The sequence below is a fragment of the Oncorhynchus clarkii genome, chromosome 29 (assembly GCF_045791955.1).
Source record: "Oncorhynchus clarkii lewisi isolate Uvic-CL-2024 chromosome 29, UVic_Ocla_1.0, whole genome shotgun sequence".
NCBI classification, from domain to species: domain Eukaryota; kingdom Metazoa; phylum Chordata; class Actinopteri; order Salmoniformes; family Salmonidae; genus Oncorhynchus; species Oncorhynchus clarkii.
Genome location: NC_092175.1, coordinates 268,936 through 281,109, shown reverse-complemented (window position 1 = coordinate 281,109; position 12,174 = coordinate 268,936). Strand labels below are relative to the sequence as shown.

Below are 12,174 nucleotides of genomic sequence, written 5' to 3'. Positions count from 1 at the left end.
AAATAGGTTGTCGTAAGACAAGGCTGCATGAAGTGTGAACTGGAGCTTTCTTGGGTCCACAAAAAAAATTGTTTTTGGGGAATGCGGGCATCAATCCCACTACCTATAGCATGCTAAGCATTTGAGCTAATTCCCCAGCCGTTTGGAATTTCCGCAAGAAGCAACCTAGAGGGTCCAGTCTTGTCTGGCTATGCTGTTGGTGGACTTGTTTGTTTACGTGCCAGCACTTGCAGAGGCTCGGTGCATTTCAACAATTGAGCAAAATCGGAAATGGCCGGTTAGCTCAGTTGGTTAGAGTGTGGTGCTAATAACGCCAAGGTCATGGGTTCGATCCCCGTACTGGCTATGATGTACATTTTGAGTGTCAAAATTGTGAGTCACATACATGTGAATTGTCAAGGGTGCTACAGAATTAATTTTATTGAATTGCTGAAATATCTCGGTTGGGAGAGCGTTAGACTGAAGATCTAAAGGTCCCTGGTTCAATCCCGGGTTTCGGCATTTGTATTTGTTCTTTCTTCATGCTCTGGCTTAAAGGAAACTATCCACAGCTTTGTTTGTGGCCCTCAATGGTGTGTGCTACGCTGCTCCTCTGAAAGTAAGTAATTTCTTGCTTTTTCATCTGACATTTTGACATCAGTGTTACAGGAAAGTTGCTTGTCATTGTTACATGACAAATAGGTTGTCGTAAGACAAGGCTGCATGAAGTGTGAACTGGAGCTTTCTTGGATCCACAAAAAAAATAGTTTTTCGGGAATGCGGGCATCGATCCCACTACCTATGCTAAGCTAAGCTAACACAATACCAATTGATCAAATTCCCCAGCTGTTTGGAATTGCCACAAGGAGCAACCAAGAGTGTCCAGTCTTGTCAGGCTATGCTGTTGGTGGACTTGTTAGTTTGTGCTCCAGCACTTGCAGAGGCTCGGTGCATCTCAACAACTGTGCTCTGTAGCCAGCTGCCGGTTAGCTCAGTTGGTTAGAGTGTGTGATACGCTGCTCTCTGAAAGTAGGTGATGTCTTTCTTTTTCATCTGACATTGTGACATCAGTGTTACATGAGAGTTTCTTGTCATTGTTACATGACAGTTTCTTGTCATTGTTTACATGACAGTAGGTTGTCGTAAGACAAGGCTGCATGAAGTGTGAACTGGAGTTTTCTTGGATCCATGAAAGAATTTGCTTTTGGAGAATGCAGGCATCGATCCCACTAACTCACGCATGCAAAGCATTTGAGCTAATTCCCCAGCCGTTTGGAATTTCCGCAAGAAGCAACCTAGAGGGTCCAGTCTTTTCAGGCTATGCTGTTGGTGGACTTGTTTGTTTACGTGCCAGCACTTGCAGAGGCTCGGTGCATTTCAACAATTGAGCAAAATCAGAAATGGCCAGTTAGCTCAGTTGGTTAGAGTGTGGTGCAAATAATGCCAAGATCCCCGTACTGGCTATGATGTACATTTTGAGTGTCAAAATTGTGAGTCACATGCATGTGAATTGTCAAGGGTGCAACAGAAATACAATTAGTGAATTGCCGAAATAGCTCAGTTGGGAGAGCGTTAGACTGAAGCTCTAAAGGTCCCCGGTTCGATCCTGGGTTTCGGCATTTGTATTTGTTCTTTCTTCATGCTCTGGCTTCAAGGAAACTATCCACAGCTTTGTTTGTGGGCCTCAATGGTGTGTGCTACGCTGCTCCTCTGAAAGTAAGTAATTTATTGTTTTTCATCTGACATTTTGACATCAGTGTTACAGGAAAGTTGCTTGTCATTGTTACATGACAGTAGGTTGTCGTAAGACAAGGCTGCATGAAGTGTGAACTGGAGCTTTCTTGGATCCACAAAAAAAATTGTTTTTGGGGAATGCGGGCATCGATCCCACTACCTATAGCATGCTAAGCATTTGAGCTAATTCCCCAGCCGTTTGGAATTTCCGCAAGAAGCAACCTAGAGGGTCCAGTCTTGTCAGGCTATGCTGTTGGTGGACGTGTTCGTTTACGTGCCAGCACTTGCAGAGGCTCGGTGCATTTCAACAATTGAGCAAAATCAGAAATGGCCGGTTAGCTCAGTTGGTTAGAGTGTGGTGCTAATAACGCCAAGGTCATGGGTTTGATCCCCGTACTGGAGCTTTCTTGGATCCACAAAAAAAAATGTTTTTGGGGAATGCGGGCATCGATCCCACTACCTATAGCATGCTAAGCAAACACAATACCAATTGATCAAATTCCCCAGCTGTTTGGAATTGCCACAAGGAGCAACCAAGAGTGTCCAGTCTTGTCAGGCTATGCTGTTGGTGGACTTGTTAGTTTGTGCTCCAGCACTTGCAGAGGCTCGGTTGAAGAGCATGCATTTAGTTTTACTTGTATTTAAGAGCAATTGGAGGCCACGGAAGGAGAGTTGTATGGCATTGAAGCTTGCCTGGAGGGTTGTTAACACAGTGTCCAAAGAAGGGCCGGAAGTATACAGAATGGTGTCGTCTGCGTAGAGGTGGATCAGAGACTCAACAGCAGCAAGAGCGACCTCATTGATGTATACAGAGAAGAGAGTCTGTCCAAGAATTGAACCCTGTGGCACCCCCATAGAGACTGCCAGAGGTCCGGACAACAGACCCTCCGATTTGACACACTGAACTCTATCAGAGAAGTAGTTGGTGAACCAGGCGAGGCAATCATTTGAGATACCAAGGCTGTTGAGTCTGCCGATGAGGATGTGGTGATTGACAGAGTCGAAAGCCTTGGCCAGATCAATGAATACGGCTGCACAGTAATGTTTCTTATCGATGGCGGTTAAGATATCGTTTAGGACCTTGAGCGTGGCTGAGGTGCACCCATGACCAGCTCTGAAACCAGATTGCACAGCAGAGAAGGTATGGTGAGATTCAAAATGGTCGGTAATCTGTTTGTTGACTTGGCTTTCGAAGACCTTAGAAAGGCATGGTAGGATAGATATAGGTCTGTAGCAGTTTGGGTCAAGAGTGTCCCCCCCTTTGAAGAGGGGGATGACCGCAGCTGCTTTCCAATCTTTGGGAATCTCAGACGACACGAAAGAGAGGTTGAACAGGCTAGTAATAGGGGTGGCAACAATTTCGGCAGATAATTTTAGAAAGAAAGGGTCCAGATTGTCTAGCCCGGCTGATTTGTAGGGGTCCAGATTTTGCAGCTCTTTCAGAACATCAGCTGAATGGATTTGGGAGAAGGAGAAATGGGGAAGGCTTGGGCGAGTTGCTGTTGGGGGTGCAGTGCTGTTGACAGGGGTAGGAGTAGCCAGGTGGAAAGCATGGCCAGCAGTAGAAAAATGCTTATTGAAATTTTCAATTATGGTGGATTTATCAGTGGTGACAGTGTTTCCTATCTTCAGTGCAGTGGGCAGCTGGGAGGAGGTTTTCTTATTCTCCATGGACTTTACAGTGTCCCAGAACTTTTTTGAGTTAGTGTTGCAAGAAGCAAATTTCTGCTTGAAAAAGCTAGCCTTGGCTTTTCTAACTGCCTGTGTATAATGGTTTCTAGCTTCCCTGAACAGCTGCATATCACGGGGGCTGTTCGATGCTAATGCAGAACGGATGTTTTTGTGTTGGTTAAGGGCAGTCAGGTCTGGGGAGAACCAAGGGCTATATCTGTTCCTGGTTCTAAATTTCTTGAATGGGGCATGTTTATTTAAGATGGTTAGGAAGGCATTTAAAAAAAATATCCAGGCATCCTCTACTGACGGGATGAGGTCAATATCCTTCCAGGATACCCCGGCCAGGTCGATTAGAAAGGCCTGCTCGCTGAAGTGTTTCAGGGAGCGTTTTACAGTGATGAGAGGAGGTCGTTTGACCGCTGACCCATTACGGATGCAGGCAATGAGGCAGTGATCGCTGAGATCTTGGTTGAAGACAGCAGAGGTGTATTTAGAGGGGAAGTTGGTTAGGATGATATCTATGAGGGTGCCCGTGTTTAAGGCTTTGGGGAGGTACCTGGTAGGTTCATTGATAATTTGTGTGAGATTGAGGGCATCAAGTTTAGATTGTAGGATGGCTGGGGTGTTAAGCATGTTCCAGTTTAGGTCGCCTAGCAGCACGAGCTCTGAAGATAGATGGGGGGCAATCAGTTCACATATGGTGTCCAGAGCACAGCTGGGGGCAGAGGGTGGTCTATAGCAGGCGGCAACGGTGAGAGACTTGTTTTTAGAGAGGTGGATTTTTAAAAGTAGAAGTTCAAATTGTTTGGGTACAGACCTGGATAGTAGGACAGAACTCTGCAGGCTATCTTTGCAGTAGATTGCAACACCGCCCCCTTTGGCAGTTCTATCTTGTCTGAAAATGTTGTAGTTTGGAATTAAGATGTCTGAATTTTTGGTGGTCTTCCTAAGCCAGGATTCAGACACAGCTAGAACATCCGGGTTGGCAGAGTGTGCTAAAGCAGTGAATAGAACAAACTTAGGGAGGAGGCTTCTAATGTTAACATGCATGAAACCAAGGCTATTACGGTTACAGAAGTCGTCAAAAGAGAGCGCCTGGGGAATAGGAGTGGAGCTAGGCACTGCAGGGCCTGGATTCACCTCTACATCGCCAGAGGAACATAGGAGGAGTAGAATAAGGGTGCGGCTAAAAGCAATAAGAATTGGTCGTCTAGAACGTCTGGAACAGAGAGTAAAAGGAGGTTTCTGGGGGCGATAAAATAGCATCAAGGTATAATGTACAGACAAAGGTAAGGTAGGATGTGAATACAGTGGAGGTAAACCTAGGTATTGAGTGATGAAGAGAGAGATATTGTCTCTAGAAACATCATTGAAACCAGGAGATGTCATTGCATGTGTGGGTGGTGGAACTAATAGTTTGGATAAGGTATAGTGAGCAGGACTAGAGGCTCTACAGTGAAATAAGCCAATAAACACTAACCAGAACAGCAATGGACAAGACATATTGACATTAAGGAGAGGCATGCTTAGTCGAGTGATCAAAAGGGTCCAGTGAGTGGAGAGGTTGGTTGAGGGTCACGGCGATTTAGACAGCTAGCCAGGCCATCGGTAGCAAGCTAGCATAGGATGGAGTCTGTTGTTAGCCACCTCTTGCGTTCGGTCAGTAGATTAGTGGGGTTCCGTGTGGTAGAGGGGATTAATCCAAATCACACAACAACAACAAAAATAAGAACAATAGATATAGTTATAGAGGCCCGAGAAGAAAACATAATAATAATAAAAATAAATAAATTGTCCGATTGTCTATTCAGATAGCAGCCGGTAAGACAGCTAACGGTTAGCGGGCCGCAGATGGGCGTTCAGGTAACGTCGCGACGGAGGAGCCAGCCGGATCTCCTTCAGGTAGATAACGTCGGCAGTCCAGTTGTGAAGGCCCGGTGGGGCTCCGCGTAGGCAGTGAAACGGGTCCCGATAGGTGACTGCAGCCCAGGAGTGAATGATGGAACTCAGGAGTGATTGACGGAGCTGGCTAGCACCGGAACAATCGATGCTTGCTCCGGAATCGACGAAAGCCGACTGTCACACGGATAGCAGCTAGCTAGCTGTGAGATCCGGGTATGAATGTCCAGAGAGCAGTTGAAATCCAGGGACATGGAGAGAAAAATTGGTCCTGTATGTTCCGTTCCGAGCCGCGCTGCGCCGTACAAAACTGGCGATAGATTTTCGAGCTAAAGGATAGCTGATGACCACAAACCGTGGTTAGCTGAATACTAACGATTTGCCAGTAAAGAAGCTAACTAGCTTCTGATTAGCTTCTGGATTAGCTTCTGGGCTAGCTCCTGGCTAGCTTCTGGCTAGTTTCTGGCTAGCTTCTTGGAGTTTCTGGCTAGCTTATTGGAGGATTACAGATCTGAGGTAAATAATACTTTTTTATAAATATAAATTGGTGAGGCTGGTTGCAGGAGAGTGTTTAGAAGATGAGTTGATGGAAAATAAAAATAAAATGTATGTGAAAAAAGTTGTAAATATATATATATACAGGACACGACAAGACGAGGACAAAAGACGTCTGAACTGCTATGCGATCTTGGAGTAATCAGTGTTCCTAGAGGGTCCAGTCTTGTCAGGCTATGCTGTTGGTGGACTTGTTTGTTTACGTGCCAGCACTTGCAGAGGCTCGGTGCATTTCAACAATTGAGCAAAATAGCAAATGGGCGGTTAGCTCAGTTGGTTAGAGTGTGGTGCTAATAAAGCCAAGGTCATGGGTTCGATCCCCGTACTGGCTATGATGTACATTTTGAGTGTCAAAATTGTGAGTCACATGCATGTGAAATGTCAAGGGTGCCACAGAAATAAAATTAGTGAATTGCCGAAATAGCTCAGTTGGGAGAGCGTTAGACTGAAGATCTAAAGGTCCCTGGTTTGGTTTCGGCGTTTGTATTTGTTCTTTCTTCATGCTCTGGCTTCAAGGAAACTATCCACAGCTTTGTTTGTGGGCCTCAATGGTGTGTGCTACGCTGCTCCTCTGAAAGTAAGTAATTTCTTGCTTTTTCAACTGACATTTTGACATCAGTGTTACAGGAAAGTTGCTTGTCATTGTTACATGACAGTAGGTTGTCGTAAGACAAGGCTGCATGAAGTGTGAACTGGAGCTTTCTTGGATCCACAAAAAAAATTGTTTTTGGGGAATGCGGGCATCGATCCCACTACCTATAGCATGCTAAGCAAACACAATACCAATTGATCAAATACCCCAGCTGTTTGGAATTGCAACAAGGAGCAACCAAGAGTGTCCAGTCTTGTCAGGCTATGCTGTTGGTGGACTTGTTAGTTTGTGCTCCAGCACTTGCAGAGGCTCGGTGCATCTCAACAACTGTGCTCTGTAGCCAGCGGCCGGTTAGCTCAGTTGGTTAGAGTGTGTGATACGCTGCTCTCTGAAAGTAAGTAATGTCTTTCTTTTTCATCTGACATTGTGACATCAGTGTTACATGAGAGTTTCTTGTCATTGTTACATGACAGTTTATTGTCATTGTTTACATGACAGTAGGTTGTCGTAAGACAAGGCTGCACGAAGTGTGAACTGGAGTTTTCTAGGATCCATGAAAGAATTTGCTTTTGGAGAATGCAGGCATCGATCCCACTACCTCACGCATGCAAAGCATTTGAGCTAATTCCCCAGCCGTTTGGAATTTCCGCAAGAAGCAACCTAGAGGGTCCAGTCTTGTCAGGCTATGCTGTTGGTGGACTTGTTTGTTTACTTGCCAGCACTTGCAGAGGCTCGGTGCATTTCAACAATTGAGCAAGATAGCAAATGGCCGGTTAGCTCAGTTGGTTAGAGTGTGGTGCTAATATCGCCAAGGTCATGGGTTCGATCCCCGTACTGGATATGATGTACATTTTGAGTGTCAAAATTGTGAGTCACATGCATGTGAATTGACAAGGGTACCACAGAAATACAGTTAATGAATTGCCGAAATAGCTCAGTTGGGAGAGCGTTAGACTGAAGCTCTAAAGGTCCCTGGTTCGATCTTGGGTTTCGGCATTTGTATTTGTTCTTTCTTCATGCTCTGGCTTAAAGGAAACTATCCACAGCTTTGTTTGTGGCCCTCAATGGTGTGTGCTACGCTGCTCCTCTGAAAGTAAGTAATTTCTTGCTTTTTCATCTGACATTTTGACATCAGTGTTACAGGAAAGTTGATTGTCATTGTTACATGACAGTAGGTTGTCGTAAGACAAGGCTGCATGAAGTGTGAACTGGAGCTTTCTTGGATCCACAAAAAAAAATGTTTTTGAGGAATGCGGGCATCGATCCCACTACCTATAGCATGCTAAGCAAACACAATACCAATTGATCAAATTCCCCAGCTGTTTGGAATTGCCACAAGGAGCAACCAAGAGTTTCCAGTCTTGTCAGGCTATGCTGTTGGTGGACTTGTTAGTTTGTGCTCCAGCACTTGCAGAGGCTCGGTGCATCTCAACAACTGTGCTCTGTAGCCAGCGGCCGGTTAGCTCAGTTGGTTAGAGTGTGTGATACGCTGCTCTCTGAAAGTAAGTAATGTCTTTCTTTTTCATCTGACATTGTGACATCGGTGTTCCATGAGAGTTTCTTGTCATTGTTACATGACAGTTTCTTGTCATTGTTTACATGACAGTAGGTTGTCGTAAGACAAGGCTGCATGAAGTTTGAACTGGAGTTTTCTTGGATCCATGAAAGAATTTGCTTTTGGAGAATGCAGGCATTGATCCCACTAACTCACGCATGCAAAGCATTTGAGCTAATTCCCCAGCCGTTTGGAATTTCCGCAAGAAGCAACCTAGAGGGTCCAGTCTTGTGCTGTTGTGCTATGCTGTTGGTGGACTTGTTTGTTTACGTGCCAGCACTTGCAGAGGCTCGGTGCATTTCAACAATTGAGCAAAATAGCAAATGGCCGGTTAGCTCAGTTGGTTAGAGTGTGGTGCTAATAAAGCCAAGGTCATGGGTTCGATCCCCGTACTGGCTATGATGTACATTTTGAGTGTCAAAATTGTGAGTCACATGCATGTGAATTGTCAAGGGTGCCACAGAAATAAAATTAGTGAATTGCCGAAATAGCTCAGTTGGGAGAGCGTTAGACTGAAGATCTAAAGGTTCCTAGTTCGATCCCGGGTTTCGGCATTTGTATTTGTTCATTCTTCCTGCTCTGGCTTCAAGGAAACTATCCACAGCTTTGTTTGTGGGCCTCAATGGTGTGTGCTACGCTGCTCCTCTGAAAGTAAGTAATTTCTTGCTTTTTCAACTGACATTTTGACATCAGTGTTACAGGAATGTTGCTTGTCATTGTTACATGACAGTAGGTAAGTAAGACAAGGTTTCATGAAGTGTGAACTGGAGTTTTCTTGGATCCATGAAAGAATTTGCTTTTGGAGAATGCAGGCATCGATCCCACTACCTCACGCATGCAAAGCATTTGAGCTAATTCCCCAGCCGTTTGGAATTTCCGCAAGAAGCAACCTAGAGGGTCCAGTCTTGTCAGGCTATGCTGTTGGTGGACTTGTTTGTTTACTTGCCAGCACTTGCAGAGGCTCGGTGCATTTCAACAATTGAGCAAGATAGCAAATGGCCGGTTAGCTCAGTTGGTTAGAGTGTGGTGCTAATATCGCCAAGGTCATGGGTTCGATCCCCGTACTGGATATGATGTACATTTTGAGTGTCAAAATTGTGAGTCACATGCATGTGAATTGACAAGGGTACCACAGAAATACAGTTAATGAATTGCCGAAATAGCTCAGTTGGGAGAGCGTTAGACTGAAGCTCTAAAGGTCCCTGGTTCGATCTTGGGTTTCGGCATTTGTATTTGTTCTTTCTTCATGCTCTGGCTTAAAGGAAACTATCCACAGCTTTGTTTGTGGCCCTCAATGGTGTGTGCTACGCTGCTCCTCTGAAAGTAAGTAATTTCTTGCTTTTTCATCTGACATTTTGACATCAGTGTTACAGGAAAGTTGATTGTCATTGTTACATGACAGTAGGTTGTCGTAAGACAAGGCTGCATGAAGTGTGAACTGGAGCTTTCTTGGATCCACAAAAAAAAATGTTTTTGAGGAATGCGGGCATCGATCCCACTACCTATAGCATGCTAAGCAAACACAATACCAATTGATCAAATTCCCCAGCTGTTTGGAATTGCCACAAGGAGCAACCAAGAGTTTCCAGTCTTGTCAGGCTATGCTGTTGGTGGACTTGTTAGTTTGTGCTCCAGCACTTGCAGAGGCTCGGTGCATCTCAACAACTGTGCTCTGTAGCCAGCGGCCGGTTAGCTCAGTTGGTTAGAGTGTGTGATACGCTGCTCTCTGAAAGTAAGTAATGTCTTTCTTTTTCATCTGACATTGTGACATCGGTGTTCCATGAGAGTTTCTTGTCATTGTTACATGACAGTTTCTTGTCATTGTTTACATGACAGTAGGTTGTCGTAAGACAAGGCTGCATGAAGTTTGAACTGGAGTTTTCTTGGATCCATGAAAGAATTTGCTTTTGGAGAATGCAGGCATTGATCCCACTAACTCACGCATGCAAAGCATTTGAGCTAATTCCCCAGCCGTTTGGAATTTCCGCAAGAAGCAACCTAGAGGGTCCAGTCTTGTGCTGTTGTGCTATGCTGTTGGTGGACTTGTTTGTTTACGTGCCAGCACTTGCAGAGGCTCGGTGCATTTCAACAATTGAGCAAAATAGCAAATGGCCGGTTAGCTCAGTTGGTTAGAGTGTGGTGCTAATAAAGCCAAGGTCATGGGTTCGATCCCCGTACTGGCTATGATGTACATTTTGAGTGTCAAAATTGTGAGTCACATGCATGTGAATTGTCAAGGGTGCCACAGAAATAAAATTAGTGAATTGCCGAAATAGCTCAGTTGGGAGAGCGTTAGACTGAAGATCTAAAGGTTCCTAGTTCGATCCCGGGTTTCGGCATTTGTATTTGTTCATTCTTCCTGCTCTGGCTTCAAGGAAACTATCCACAGCTTTGTTTGTGGGCCTCAATGGTGTGTGCTACGCTGCTCCTCTGAAAGTAAGTAATTTCTTGCTTTTTCAACTGACATTTTGACATCAGTGTTACAGGAATGTTGCTTGTCATTGTTACATGACAGTAGGTAAGTAAGACAAGGTTGCATGAAGTGTGAACTGGAGTTTTCTTGGATCCATGAAAGAATTTGCTTTTGGAGAATGCAGGCATCGATCCCACTAACTCACGCATGCAAAGCATTTGAGCTAATTCCCCAGCCGTTTGGAATTTCCGCAAGAAGCAACCTAGAGGGTCCAGTCTTGTCAGGCTATGCTGTTGGTGGACTTGTTTGTTTACGTGCCAGCACTTGCAGAGGCTCGGTGCATTTCAACAATTGAGCAAAATAGCAAATGGCCGGTTAGCTCAGTTGGTTAGAGTGTGGTGCTAATAACGCGAAGGTCATGGGTTCGATCCCCGTACTGGCTATGATGTACATTTTGAGTGTCAAAATTGTGAGTCAAATGCATGTGAATTGTCAAGGGTGCCACAGAAATTAAATTAGTGAATTGTTGAAATAGCTCAGTTGGGAGAGCGTTAGACTGAAGATATTAAGGTCCCTGGTTTGATCCCAGGTTACGGCATTTGTGTCTGTTCTTTATTCATGCTCTTGCTTCAAGGAAACTATCCACAGCTTTGTTTGTGGTCCTCAATGGTGTGTGCTACGCTGCTCCTCTGAAAGTAAGTAATTTCTTGCTTTTTCAACTGACATTTTGACATCAGTGTTACAGGAAAGTTGCTTGTCATTGTTACATGACAGTAGGTTGTCATAAGACAAGGCTGCATGAAGTGTGAACTGGAGCTTTCTTGGATCCACAAAAAAAATAGTTTTTGGGGAATGCGGGCATCCATCCCACTACCTATAGCATGCTAAGCAAACACAATACCAATTGATCAAATTCCCCAGCTGTTTGGAATTGCCACAAGGAGCAACCAAGAGTGTCCAGTCTTGTCAGGCTATGCTGTTGGTGGACTTGTTTGTTTGTGCTCCAGCACTTGCAGAGGCTCGGTGCATCTCAACAACTGTGCTCTGTAGCCAGCGGCCGGTTAGCTCAGTTGGTTAGAGTGTGTGATACGCTGCTCTCTGAAAGTAAGTAATGTCTTTCTTTTTCATCTGACATTGTGACATCAGTGTTACATGAGAGTTTCTTGTCATTGTTACATGACAGTTTCTTGTCATTGTTTACATGACAGTAGGTTGTCGTAAGACAAGGCTGCATGAAGTGTGAACTGGAGTTTTCTTGGATCCATGAAAGAATTTGCTTTTGGAGAATGCAGGCATCGATCCCACTAACTCACGCATGCAAAGCATTTGAGCTAATTCCCCAGCCGTTTGGAGTTTCCGCAAGAAGCAACCTAGAGGGTCCAGTCTTGTCAGGCTATGCTGTTGGTGGACGTGTTCGTTTACGTGCCAGCACTTGCAGAGGCTCGGTGCATTTCAACAATTGAGCAAAATCAGAAATGGCCGGTTAGCTCTGTTGGTTAGAGTGTGGTGCTAATAACGGCAAGGTCATGGGTTCGATCCCCGTACTGGTTATGATGTACATTTTGAGTGTCAAAATTGTGAGTCACATGCATGTGAATTGTCAAGGTTGCTACAGAATTAACTTTAGTGAATTGCAGAAATAGCTCAGTTGGGAGAGCGTTAGACTGAAGATCTAAAGGTCCCTGGTTCGTTCCCGGGTTTCGGCATTTGTATTTGTTCTTTCTTCATGCTCTGGCTTAAAGGAAACTATCCACAGCTTTGTTTGTTGCCCTC

The 12,174-nt window shown here is 44.8% G+C and overlaps 7 non-coding genes across 7 annotated transcripts; all 7 read left to right on the top strand.

The window, feature by feature from the left end:
* Positions 1-272: 272 nt before the first annotated feature.
* trnai-aau (transfer RNA isoleucine (anticodon AAU)) lies at positions 273-346 on the top strand. Its single transcript has one exon. It is a non-coding gene; the product is annotated as a tRNA-Ile (tRNA).
* A 1,179-nt stretch (positions 347-1,525) lies between these two features.
* Positions 1,526-1,598, top strand: trnaf-gaa (transfer RNA phenylalanine (anticodon GAA)). Its single transcript has one exon. It is a non-coding gene; the product is annotated as a tRNA-Phe (tRNA).
* Positions 1,599-7,200: 5,602 nt separating this feature from the next.
* Positions 7,201-7,274, top strand: trnai-aau (transfer RNA isoleucine (anticodon AAU)). The gene has a single exon. It is a non-coding gene; the product is annotated as a tRNA-Ile (tRNA).
* A 1,195-nt stretch (positions 7,275-8,469) lies between these two features.
* trnaf-gaa (transfer RNA phenylalanine (anticodon GAA)) lies at positions 8,470-8,542 on the top strand. The gene has a single exon. It is a non-coding gene; the product is annotated as a tRNA-Phe (tRNA).
* A 443-nt stretch (positions 8,543-8,985) lies between these two features.
* Positions 8,986-9,059, top strand: trnai-aau (transfer RNA isoleucine (anticodon AAU)). Its single transcript has one exon. It is a non-coding gene; the product is annotated as a tRNA-Ile (tRNA).
* A 1,195-nt stretch (positions 9,060-10,254) lies between these two features.
* On the top strand, positions 10,255-10,327 carry trnaf-gaa (transfer RNA phenylalanine (anticodon GAA)). Its single transcript has one exon. It is a non-coding gene; the product is annotated as a tRNA-Phe (tRNA).
* Positions 10,328-10,770: 443 nt separating this feature from the next.
* On the top strand, positions 10,771-10,844 carry trnai-aau (transfer RNA isoleucine (anticodon AAU)). Its single transcript has one exon. It is a non-coding gene; the product is annotated as a tRNA-Ile (tRNA).
* Positions 10,845-12,174: the final 1,330 nt, after the last annotated feature.